Below are 13,430 nucleotides of genomic sequence, written 5' to 3' on the forward strand. Positions count from 1 at the left end.
GGTCATTGCATCCTCTGGCTCCTATGTTCAAGCGCTTCTCGTTCCTTAGCCTCGCGAGTAGCTGGAATTGTAATTACTCCTGGCCTCAAGCGATCTGCCTGTGTCAGCCTCCCAAAGTGCTGGGATTACAGGAATGAGCCGCCGCGCTGGCCTTAATTTTGTCTTAAAATGAAGTATGACTAATATATATTTCTATATGGGTCTTTAAGGGTCTTGAAACTGACAGAAATTAATTCAAAAGAATAATTTTACCCAAATGTTTGGGCGCACCATGAATATATACCTTAAAGTTCTTTTAAAAAGCATGCGGTATGGTATTTCTAAATTTTTTTTAAAAAAATTGCGTAGAGTCAATTTTCTTATATAGGCTTCCTAGCTAAAACTTTCCTGCATTGAGTGAACCATTAATAGTTATTCCTAGTGTTGATTTAAACAACTTAAATGATATTATGATTTTTGTTTGTAAATGCAAACCAGGAAATATCTGCATGCAGGTACTAATTTCCTAGGGTAGACGCAGCAGATAGATGTTGGGATGGCTACACTCACATAGCCTGATGGCCCGTTTCCTGAACATGCGCAATCACTTTCCAGCCTTTCCACACCATCAGAATATTGCACAGAAGTATGTCAGTCACAGGAGTATAAAGAATAACATTTAAACTATGGTAATATTTTCATTCAGTAAGTTTCTCCCCTTTCCCTCCCCGGGTTAGCTTCAGTCCCTGATCTGATTTTTTAAGGCCCTAGGGCGCAAGCATCCACTTTCTCAGAAGCCCATTCACCAGAAACCACCCATTCAACTTGCTCTGGGGGCGAGCAGCACTTGTGACTGGACAACCTGTGTGTCAGCGTCCCCGGTGCTTCGGCGCTCCGGCCAGTGGCGGCGACCAAACCCATCTAGGTCAGACGAGGTATTGATCAGCCCGAAGAGCGCCCGGTGATTCTCGTAGTTAAATCACCCCGGTCCATTCGTTCGATCTCGGAGGCGGGAGTGTTTGGCTTTTCCCTGCGTGTCCCGGCAGGGTGACCCTAGCCCCGCGGGAGGGCGGTGGTTCCCGTCCAGCTGGCGGCTCAGCGCCGCGGGATACGTGAGCGCTTTCAGCCGGGTCCCAGGGCGCTTATCGCCGCCCGGCAGACTGGACCGCGCCTCATCCCCGCCCGCGAACCCCGACCCAGGGAAACCCGGGGCGCTAGGGAGGGGCCACAGCGCTCAGCTCTGGCCCTTCATAGCCCGAGGCGCGGGATAGGAAGTTCGCGTCTGCACTGCCTGAGCTCGTTCTCTCGAGGTTCGGGTCTCCTGAGGCCGCCAACCGCCGGCTGCTATCGTGACCTGGAGCTGCAGCGCCTCCCGCGCCGGCCGCCGCGCTAGGGGAGCGCTGAGGCGCACCGGGTGTGGTCCGGCGAAGGGGTTGTGCAGCGCGCGGGCTGTGTGCTGTGCCCACACAAACGGTTCCGGGCGTGCAGGAGGGAAAAGGCAGTGCCCGCCACTCCCGCTGAGATTGAGAGACGCGGCAAGGAGGCAGCCTGGAGAGGAGCTGGGGAGGATTTGGCAACGCACCGCGCCCATGCTCGGTGGCCTTGTTAAGCGGAAACTGCTGCTTTAGGGTTTGTTTGGAAGGTCCGGCTGACTCATCCCAACATTTACATCAATAAGTGTTAAAGCTCGCCTCTGAGCCCGCACATCCTGAGATCCTGAGCCCTTGGTTAAGACCGAGCTCTATTAAGCTGAGTGAGTAAATGGTAAAAGCCAATTGCGCTTAGAGTGTGTGTCTGGAAAGGTGGGTAGGCGTTGTATATATATATTTGTTGGAAAATAGATAACCGTTGAAACGAGATGACTGAGTTTTTTAGCCTCTCACAGTTTCATTTGAAAGTAGGTATGCAGTTTAAAACTGATAATTCAAAGTGGTTTTTCAGAAAATGATGCTCTGGTGCAAACTGATTCCGGCTCTCATAGTGTGTTAAGTGTGGGTTGGTAAAACTCTTGGCCTTCCTCCAAATGTATGAAGCTAAAGTTGATATTGGAAGGATAAAAACCTACTGAGCACGGAAGTTACTACAGGGGGAGGAAACATTTGTTAATGTTAATATTTTAAAGGAGTAGACCAATATATTATCATTTACCTATTCCCTTTATCTTCTGGGAATAGGTAAATGACAAATTATTGCTCAATCCCTTTAAAGCTTTGGATGGTTTGCTAAAGAATTATTGAACTCCTTTTTGTAATTTTCTGTGGATAGATGAGTGTTCTTACTCCCCTCTCAGTCCTAGAGATATCCCCTAAAGCTTGGTTTTTAGGAGGATCTTACAACTCTCTTATTATTTGAATTTCAGCTAGTCATAAATAAATATACCAGAGTAGTAAGGAAGAGATGTTTTTGATTGATATTCTTTACAAAACAGTGCTTTCAGAGTACGCTTTGACTGGATTATATAGATCTTGGTGAGGAAGGTTTCAGCGACGAAGATGGCATGTTAAGTCTAACATTACACTTCTGTTATAAACATTGAAAGATGTTGATTATTTTAGTATTTATCTTATAATAACTTTTAATTGTGAAATAATTTGAGAGTTACTGAAAATTTGCAAAAAATAGTACAGAGAGTTCCCATAATATCATGCATAACAAGGGCCAAAACTAGTAACATGGGCCTGCCACTATAATACAATAAACTAAACTACAGACTTTATTTGGATTTCACTTGTCTTTCCACTGTCTTTCTTTTGCCCAGGATCCAATCGATGATCTCACTTTGCATTTAACTGCTAAATATCCTTAATTTTCTCTGATCTGTGACAGTTCCTCAGCCTTTCATTGTTTTTTCATGGACCTTGACACTAGTGAAGAAGACCCGGTCAGTTAATTTGTAGAATGCCCCTCAATTTGTATTTGTTTGATGTTTACTGTCATGTTTAGATGAATATTCTACATTTTGGGGGAAAATGTCAGAGAAGTAAAGTTTCCGTCTCAGTATGTCATATTGGGTACATGATGTCAATACTTTTTTTTTTTTGGAGACTGAATCATGCTTTATTGCCCAGACTGGAGTTCAGTGGCTCGATCTCGGCTCACTGCAACCTTTGCCTCCCAGGTTCCAGTGATTCTCCTGCCTCAGCCTCCTGAGTAGCTGGGATTACAGGTGCCTGCCACCACACCCGGCTAATTTTTTTATATTTTTAGTAGAGATGGGTTTCATGTGGGCCAGGCTGGTCTCAAACTCCCGACCTCTAGTGATCCTCATGCGTTGGCCTCCCAAAGTGCTGGGATTACAGGCATGAGCCACCGTGCCCTAGCCGATACTTCTTATTACCTATGATGTTGATCTGTTTGCCAGGTTCCCTTTGTATTTGAGATCTTGGGAGAGAAACTTGAACTACCATTTCTCCTTAAACTTTTATTCATTAATTTAAGCATCCATTTGTGGAACATGTTGTGTAGTTTTTTGTTTTTTTTTTTCCCCAATGGTTAAACAAAACCCCTATTTTCTTCCTTCTACGTGTTTTTTTTTTTTTTTTTTTTGAGATGCAGTCTCACTTTGTCACCCGGGCTGGCGTGCAGTGGCACGATTTAGGCTCACTGCAACTTCTGTCTCCCTGGGTTCAGCAATTCTCCTGCCTCAGCCTTCCAAGTGGCTGGGATTACAGGCACATGTCACCATGCCTGGCTAATTTTTGTATTTTTAGTAGAAACGAGGTTTCACCATATTGGCCAGGCTGGTCTCGAACTCCTGACCTTGTGATCCACCCGCCTCGGCCTCCCAAAGTGTTGGGATTACAGGCGTGAGCCACTGTGCCCAGCCCTTCTCTTCTACATTTTTTAATTAAAATTCCCTTCTGTAGGGAAGAGTTGACCCTTCTCTCCTGTTCATTGATTCAGTTATTTGTATCAGTACGGGCTCATGGATATTTGTTTTGTTATATGGCTTATAATCCAATATTATCAGTGTTTAATCTGCTGCTCAAATTGTTCTGGCTTTCACCACTGGGACTTGCTTTTTCTTTCTTCTTCTTCTTCTTCTTCTTTTTTTTTTTGAGATGGAGTCTTTGTTGCCCAGACTGGAGTGCAGTGGCATGATCTTGACTCATTGCACCCTCCGTCTCCCAGGCTCTAGCGATTCTTGTGCCTCAGCCTACGAAGTAGCTGGGATTACAGGTATGTAACACCACACCTGGCTACTTTTTGTGTTTTTCAGTAGAGACGGGGTTTTCCATCTGGTCAGGCTGGTCTCAAACTCCTAGCCTCAAGTGATCTGCCCGCTTCAGCCTCCGAAAGTGCTGGGATTACAGGTGTGAGCCACCATGCCTGGAGTCTTTTTCTTTTTTAATGCATTTCCTGATTTCTGGCATCAGAGAATGCTCAGGCTTATTTTGTATTTTCCGTGTCCCAACCTTGGAATGATCCATTTCTCCAAGGCACTGGGGTTATTTTGCTTTAGAATGGTATTAGAAGCTAAGATCTGGACACTGGATGTTGTGTTAGAGTTCTTTTTTTTTTTTTTTTGAGATGGAGTCTTGCTCTGTTGCCCAGGTCGGGGTGCAGTGGTGCAATCTCGGCTGATTGCAACCTCCGCTTCCTGGGTTCAAGAAATTCTCCTTCCTCAGCCTCCTGAGTAGCAGGAATTACAGGCATGTGCCACCACGCCCAGCTAATTTTTTATGTTGTTAGTAGAGATGGGGTTTTGCCATGTTGGCCAGGCTGGTCTCGAACTCCTGACCTTAGGTGATCCACCCTCCTCGGCCTCCCCAAGTGCTGGGAATACAGGTGTGAGCCACCACGCCTGGCCTAGAGTTGCTTTTGAGCTTTTTATGTTTAATAAAAAGTTTGTGACTTAGCAAATGCTAAGTCTGAAAAGATTAGTATTGCCTTAAAGTTTTAACATTATAGAGGACCTGACTGTATTTGCCAATTTGGATTCAGTCTCTTATGGGAAAGAAATGAAATTGGTAGTATTTAGGAATTTTTTAAAGCTCCCAATTTTTTCTCAAATGAAACCCTTTCAGTGTTTCCAAAACAAATAACGCATATGTGAGCTTCTATTTATTAGGCTCTGGTAAGAAACCAGGATCATTTTATTAGCTGAGTAGCTTCAACTACATCCTAATATTATAATTTTGGTATCTGTTGATTGAATTCACAGTGAGAAAAAGATTTGAGATCCATATTTATGTTAGTCATACTAGCAATGAAGAAATACTATGTTTATAATGAGGCATTATCTGGTCTGAGACGGTAACTGTACCCATGGATTAGAGAGAGGATCCCTTGCAATAACTAATGAGCCCTTCTATGATTTTGGAGTATACACACATTACATGCTCCTTCTTTTCTATCTTTGTATGCTGGATCATGATGTTTTTTATTGTAGGTCTCAGAATTTTGAGAAGTAATGCTGCTGCTCACATCTAATTTTCTGTTCATATTTTTTTTTTTGGGGGGGACGGAGTCTCGCTCTGTTGCCCAGGCTGGAGTGCAGTGGCATGATCTTGGCTCACTGCATCCTCCACCTCCTGGGTTCACACCTTTCTCCTGCCTCAGCCTCTCCAGCAGCTGGGACTACAGGCGCCCGCCACCACGCCCAGCTGTATTTTTAGTAGAGACAGGTTTCACCGTGTTAGCCAGGATGGTCTCGATCTCCTGACCTCGTGATCCACCCAACTTGGTCCCTCAAAGTGTCAGGATTACAGGTGTGAGCCACCGCGCCCGGCCTCTGTTCATAATTTTTATTGCAATTCTGATGATTGAATTATAAACTAGAAGGGAGCAGGGATATTGATCTTTATATAGTCGACATGTACTAGACTCATGGAGGAGAAGAACTGGGTTGTAGGCACAGTGCTGTGTGGTTTTGGGTGAATCTAACACTCAACTTGATTTTGCCTGTTCCTCTTGTTTCCCCCTGGGGGCTAAGGATTCCAAAATTTTCTAATCACCCACCTCACTGCTGCTCTTCTTCCCACAGTGCCAATGTGGTGGAGTCAGCCTCGCAAAGGGAGAAGAGAAAGGGTGATGACTTCCCCAGAGCTTCTGCCACTGTCCTCCTCCCTATGTCTTCTAGCCCCAGTCACTACTCCTTTTATTTAAATTCATAGAGGCTTCTCTGTCAGTCCCCTCTTAAATGTAAATGAGTTATTCAGTTCCTATGGGCCTGAAGCTAAACCACTGCCATTTATTTTTGGCCTTGTTTTCCTAGTTTGGGCAGTGTTAGAGGAGGTCTGGAAATAGAATTGTTTGGGACAGGCAATTTTGCAGAACGTGCACAGATAAATAGGCTTCAGGAAGCTCTCATAGGCTACGGAGGGAGGGGTGCAGGACAGTGTCCTCATCTTGGCTCTTGATATTATTACGGTGGACTCTTATGTGGTCTCCCTGCGTTGTCCATACCCGTGACCAAAGTCAGAGTGATCCTTTAAACCAAGCTTATCCAACCTGCATGTGGCCCAGGATGGCTTTGAATGCAGCCCAACACAAATTAGTAAACTTTCTTAAAACATTATGTGATTTTTTTTTTAGCTCATCAGCTATCGTTAATGTTAGTGTATTTTATATGTGACCCAAGACAATTCTTCCAGTGTGGCCCAGGGAAGCCAAAAGATTGGACACCCCTGCTTTAAACATAGATGATATCATTTCTTCGCTCAGAACTTTCCTGTGCCTTCCAGTGTCATTTAGATCAGAGCCAAAGTCCTTCCTGTGGTCAGTGGTAGATACAACCTGAGTTCCTGCTCTCTTACCCTCCCTCATTCTGCTTCAGCCTCACTGGCCTCTTTGCTGTTCCTTAGACGAGCACTTGGACATATACTGCTCCTCCAGAAGGCCACCCTCAGAGCTCTGCTCGAGGGTCTCATTGGAAAGGCCTTACGTGGCCACCTCTGTTACCCAAGTTGGAGTGCATTGGTGTGATCTTGGCTCACTGCAATCTCTGCCTCCCGGGTTCAAGCAATTCTTGTGCCTCAGCCTCCCAAGTAGCTAGAATTACGGGTGTGCGCCACCACACCTGGCTAATTTTTGTATATTTAATAGAGATGGGGTTTCATCATATCGTCCAGACTGCTCTCCAAACTCCAGGCCTCAAACAGTCCACCCACCTCAGCCTCCCAAAGTGCTGAGATTACAGGCGTGAGCCGCCATTTCTGGCCCACCCTTCCTCTTTTGCTTTTATTTTTTTTTCTCCATAGCACTGTTGACTGACATTTTTCGTATGTAACCTCACCGAGGGCAGAGATGGTTATCTGTTGTTTTGTTTTGTTCACTCCTGTAAGTCCAGTGCCTGTCAGATAAAAGAAGCCTAGTAAATATTGAATTATTATTATTATTTGAGACAGAGTTTAGCTCTTGTTGCCCAGACTGGAGTGCAATGGTGTGATCTCAGCTCACCGCAACCTCTGCCTCCCGGGTTCAAGCCATTGTCCTGCCTCAGCCTCCCGAGCAGCTGGGGTTACAGGCATAAACTACAATGCCCAGCTAATTTTGTATTTTTAGTAGAGACAGGGTTTCTCCATGTTGGTCAGGCTGGTTAAATGAATTCTTTTAGTTTTCTTTTTTACTTTCTTTCTTCCTTTCTTTCCTTCCCTCCCTCCCTTCCTTCCTTCTCTCTCTCATCTCATGGGAATAGAGAGTCTCTGTTAACAAGAGCCTCTGATAACTGGAGAGAGCAAGCTGAAAAGATGGGAGTGAGGAGAGAGTGTCTTTATTCATAGTGACAAGGTGGGAGAATGCCTGGCTAATGTAGCAGGGAGGTCATGATCATTCAGGGAGAGGTCAAGGGACAGGGAGGTCAAGGGGAAAGATCTTTATGGATTTTGAAACTTATTACAGCCACCAAGATATGAGACTTTAAAACTGTATATGATATTTTATGTCCATTGATGCCACTCTGAATACAGCTCACACTTGGATGCTCAAGTGAATGTGGGTCTCTAGCGAAGGGTACTGGAAAATGCCACCCCAAAATATGCCTGAACTGAAATTCTGTGTTGGACAACCAGCTATCACCAGGCTCTGCAGGCTTTTCACCTTTACCCCTGGGTCTTCTCACTATTTCACTACATAGATGGAGTACGTTCTTTTGACTGTCTTTGGGCAACTTGTCTGGTTTTGGGATTTTTAGCTAAAGTTCTCTTTGTAAAATCTATTCCAGTTAATTAATTATGCAAAAGGTACAGGGGTTTATCTTTGCTTCTGTGCGCTTGAAATAATTCTTTCCTGTACTTGGCATTTGGCTTATTTTGAGCTAAAGGCCCTTGAGAACCCCTGGATCCTTGAAAAGTTCTACCTCACCCTAACTGCCAAAAAAGTATAAATTTATTGTATTATAACGGAAATGTACATTTATAAATAAAATTCCCATTTGTAAAGGCGTCTCTCCAAGATAGCTCTTTTCACCTGAGAGGGACTTAACTGCCTACCAAGACAGCCCTTATTTACCATACCTTTCCTCCCCATCTCTTCCCTTCCCTTGCCGTGATTCGTCCCCAGAAACCTTAAACCCCTTTTTCTTTAGCATGAAATTTGTATATAAGTCTTAATCGCCGGGCGTGGTGGCTCACGTCTGTCATCCCAGCACTCTGGGAGGCCGAGGCAGGTGGATCACCTGAGGTCAGGAGTTCAAGACCAGCCTGACCAACATGGTGAAACCCCATCTCTACTAAAAATACAAAAATTAGCCGGGTGTGGTGGCGGGCGCCTCTAATTCCAGCTACTTGGGAGGCTGAGGCAGGAGAATTGCTTGAATCTGGGAGGCAGAGGTTGCAGTGAGCCAAGGTCGCACCACTGCACTCCATCCTAGGCAACAGAGTGAGACTCTGTCTCAAAAAAAAAAAAAGTCTCAGTCATCTGGACTTGTCCTAGAGTCTGATTTGTTTATGAAACTTCCACACTTACTTGTGTAAGGAAACTTTTTTTTTAGTCATATTAACCTGTCTTTTGCCAGTTTAATTTCTAGGGCCCCAGCTAGAGAACCCACAGGGGAGATGGAGAAGGATTTTTTTTCTTCTCTAAAATAACATTTAAGAAAACCTAACAGCGATACATGGTTGCAAACTGAAGACCCAAGGAGGGTGGGCACGTTCGTCATCCATGAGAGTCTTGGTTGTGGTTCTGATTTAACAAAAGTTCATCCCTCTCAAAGCCTTAACCTTTGATGTCCCCTCTGTCATTGCCTCTCTTATCCAAACATGGCTCCCCAGGGTTTTTGCAGTTACCTCCCCACTAGTTCTTGCTTACACACTTGCATCTCCCTTCTGTTATTCTCCACACAACAAAGTGTTCCTTTATTTATTTATTTATTTACTGAGACAGAGTCTTGCTCTGTTGCCCAGGCTGGAGTGCAGCAGCACGATCTTGGCCCACTGCAACCTCTGCCTCCTGAACTCAAGCGATTCTCCTGCCTCAGCCTCCCGAGTAGCTGGGATCACAAATGCACACCACCATGCCTGGCTAATTTTTGTATTTTTAGTAGAAACGGGGTTTCACCACGTTGACCAGGCTGGTCTCGAACTCCTGACCTCAAGTAATCTGCTCACCTCAGCTGTCCAAAAGGCTGAGATTACAGGCGAGAGCCACCACACCTGGCCCAGCCCAGAGTGTTCCTTTATAAACATCGTTAGTGTCGTGAGCCTTTCTTGATTAAAAGGCCTCAGTGGCTTCTCACTGAGCCCTTCTGTGATGGGGTTTCTTCCTGTCTGTCAGGAATCAGGCTGCATTCTCCAGATCACTGTGCTGCCATAATGTGGGGGGTCCTAGAGCACCTAGCCAGTTTAACTCTGAAACCACCATGCAAGGAGGCTTTGGGCCTGAATATAATCAACACAGGACCTCTCAGGACAAATCTGTCAAATTGGAGATAACATGAAAGCCCGTGCGTCAACCTTTTAAAGGCAATAAAGCACCATAATATCTTTTAAAGACAAGGTACAATTTATGTAAGTTAAACTTCAGATTTTGTGTTCCTTTTCCTTTCCACTGCTAAGTTTGTCGCAATCGCCTGACAGTGATTTGACTGCTCAGGATTGTTATCTTTTGAGATTAACCTCAGTAAACAGTTTAAAGAGGTATGTAATTTATGCAGCATGCCCTATGGCTATGAGGTAGAGTGCATCTTCCTATACTAGTGTCATCTTAGGGGGAAAAAAAAAAAGGGAAGAGTAGAGTCTGGAATTAACCTGAGGCTATTGTGGCTTCTACCAACATATGCAGTAGTTCCAGCTGGGCAGGTGGCAGGCTGAAGACTTTAGGCTCTACCTGTGTACTTTTTTTTTTTTTTTCCTATTCTCAGTTTTGATTCTATGTATATGCTGTTTTAAGTTGCGCAGTTTGAGCTTTCTAATTGTAAAGAGTCGTCTATGCAATTAAGAGTTTGATAAAGAGTAAAAAAAAAAATTGAGAAACATGGTATCTGTAATGCAGATTATCATTTTTATAAGAGAGTACCAGCATATATTGAAGACAAATGGTTAAACTTCTCAAAAAAGTAAAGATGCGCCGGACGCAGTGGCTCACACCTGTAATCCCAGTGCTTTGGGAGGCTGAGGCGGGTGGATCACCTGAGGTCAGGAGTTTGAAACCAGCCTTGACTACCATGGTGAAACTCCATCTCTACTAAAAATACAAAAATTAGCTGCGCGTCGTGGCATCCGCCTGTAATCCCAGCTACTAGGGAGACTGAGGCAGGAGAATCACTTGAACCCGGGAGGCGGAAGTTGCAGTGAGCTGAGATTATGCCATTGCACTCCAGCCTGCGCAACAAGAATGAAACTCCATCTCAAAAAAAAAAAAAAGGAAAAACATGGCCTTGCTAGTTAGAAAGCAACAAGAGAGGCAAGGTATGAATAATATAGGTAGACCAGCAGGAAAGGGACAGCAGAGCTGGGGAAAGAATCTACATATGCAAAGCCTTTCTGTCTTGTTTGAAAGGCCTTTTCGAGTTGGCTAAAATACATAATCAGGCCAAATAACATGAATCGGCTGGGATCAGGTAAAGTGTAAAGCCATTTGGAGGCTTCCTTTTACTTAAGATCTTGGCAGGGGGTCTAGGACACAGAAAGAGGAAAAAAACTGGATTAGCATTAGCTGGTACTCCGCAAATAAGGAAACAGCAACAGGTGGGAGGTTGATTTTTGTTGTAGGGACATCTCATCGTGTGATGGGGTATTTTCCTTGATATAAAAAGATGATGCTAATCCAATGAGACCAGGACACATGACCAGAAAGCTTCTGACCATGGGGAAGGACTGGTGTTTGCTTAAAGGTGGTTGTTACTTTTAGAGAGTTCCCTAAACCCAAAATACCATATTAATTAGAGACTGGGCACTTTGAGATGAGTCTGGTGCTGAGTTTTGGTATATTTTCTTTATTTAATCCTTACTGTATTTTTTTCTTAGAGTAAGTGTATTGCTCCATATTGGTGTTAGAATTATAGTTTGTTTGGTTTTTTTCCTTTGTTTTTGATGTAACGTGCATCAGCTTGATGGTGTGCCTTGGTTATACCTGTCTAATCACTTGGTTTGTGACTCATGAATGACTAAGGCCCCGCATCTCCCTGAGGAAGATTGTTAGAATCCTGGCCAGGAATGAAACAGCTCCTGAGTAATGTGAATTACACATTTAATCCTATCACAATAAAGGCAAACTCTTTCTCTGCGCGCACTTCTAAGATTGTGATTGTATTTATAAGTGTTACTCTCTGTCTTGTATGGGCATGGGTGATCACTCTTTCTTGGGTACTTTAGCTCTAGTTGTTGCCTTTTATTTGGGGAAACCTCACAAAAGTGTCTTTAAAATTTCCATCTTGAGTCAGTGAGCTATTTAAATTCAAGCAATAAGTTATTTAATACTCTTAAGAAGTCTTTAGAGAAGGTTAGAAAATGTCCTCAGTGGCTGAATGAACATCAAATGGGGATGACAGTAGGAAAAGTGATTGCTAGTGTTGGAATTGGTGTATTTTGGTTTCTGAATATATGGGGAGATGGTTTAAAACCTTTTTAAAGTAAAGGTGTGAAGTCCATACATTGCAGTTGTCTCTAGAGATCCCTGGGGAATTGGTTCCAAGACTCCCCTCGGACACCTAGATCCACATATGCTCAAGTTCCTGATATACTTGCGCCTTCTCTTTCAATGCTTCAAGAGAATAGAATTTTGGCTAATTATTGCCATTCATGTGTTCACAGATTGAAACGCAGCCATGTACCTTGAATTTGCTGGATGTCAGTCTTTAAATGGTTTTTACTTTTCCAGGCTCCAAATGAAGAGACTTGTAAATATGATATATTTCTGGATTACAGAAGCAGTTATTAGGAGATAACTTTGGTTTTTGGCAGTTTTATTATGATATGCCTAGATTTGTTTTTTTTTTTTGTATTTATCCTCTTCGGCGTTCCTAGAGTTTCTTCAGTCTATAGCTTGATAGCTTTGTCAGTTTTGGAAAATACTGGCCAGTGTTTCTTCATTTTATTTTATTTTATTTTATTTATTTATTTTTTTTGAGACGGAGTCTCGCTCTGTCACCCAGGCTGGAGTGCAGTGGCCGGATCTCAGCTCACTGCAAGCTCCGCCTCCCGGGTTCACGCCATTCTCCGGCCTCAGCCTCCCGAGTAGCTGGGACTACAGGCGCCCGCCACCTCGCCCGGCTAGTTTTTTGTATTTCTTAATAGAGACGGGGTTTCACCGTGTTAGCCAGGATGGTCTCGATCTCCTGACCTCGTGATCCGCCCGTCTCGGCCTCCCAAAGTGCTGGGATTACAGGCTTGAGCCACCGCGCCTGGCCCAGTGTTTCTTCAAATACTGATTCTAAGTACACATTTTGCTACATTTTCTCTCCTCTCTCAGGTCTCCGGTTATGCTTATGACAGACCTTTTTCATCTTATCCCATATGTTTGTTATGCTCTTTTATGTAGTTCTCATTCTTTTTAATTAGGAGGTTTTCCCCCCTTTCATGGTAATAATTTTCATCATTCATAGTTTTCATCCTGGATGTTTTCTGTATACTAGTCTTCCAGTTCACTGAATTCTCTTTCCTAGTTTGTGTCTAAATTAGGAAAGCTGCTGTTAAACTCATCTGTCAAATTCTTAATTTTCATTTGTTTTTGTAGATCTTGGTTCCTTGGTGAGAGTCTGTCTTGTAATTTTCTTAAACACGTCAATCTTTTGTTTTAATGTCAATGTCTGTCAACTCCAGTCTAGGTTACTTGTGGGTCTCTTTCCATTTTCTCATTTCTGGAACATCAGGTTCTGTTTTTTGGCATGCCTGGCAATTTAAAAAATTTTTTTCATTATTTTTAAACTTATGATTCGTGAATCAGGCAGCCCTCAGAATCATAGCAGATTCAGAGAGATTCCCGATGCCTGGCAATTTTTTATTGAAAATCTGGATATCTTCTTAGAGAGTGGATTTAACCTTCTTCTAAAAGTCTGAGCAGATCGTCTTGAT

At 43.6% G+C, this 13,430-nt stretch overlaps 1 protein-coding gene across 3 annotated transcripts in view; it reads left to right on the forward strand.

Annotated features, from left to right (window-relative positions):
• The first annotated feature begins 801 nt into the window (after nucleotides 1–801).
• The window catches only part of ABCG2 (ATP binding cassette subfamily G member 2 (Junior blood group)), a 62,492-nt gene continuing 49,863 nt past the window's right edge, over nucleotides 802–13,430 (forward strand). Inside the window, exons 1-2 of one of the 3 annotated variants that reach the window (XM_025386006.1) lie at nucleotides 1,260–1,732; nucleotides 6,791–6,984. The gene's annotated coding sequence lies outside the window, so the exon portion shown is untranslated. Of the gene's footprint in view, nucleotides 915–1,063; nucleotides 1,733–6,790; nucleotides 6,985–13,430 lie in introns of those variants that run through there. The other 2 variants (XM_025386005.1, XM_025386004.1) reach the window with 2 other exon arrangements.

This window comes from Theropithecus gelada, chromosome 5 (genome assembly GCF_003255815.1).
Source record: "Theropithecus gelada isolate Dixy chromosome 5, Tgel_1.0, whole genome shotgun sequence".
NCBI lineage: Eukaryota > Metazoa > Chordata > Mammalia > Primates > Cercopithecidae > Theropithecus > Theropithecus gelada.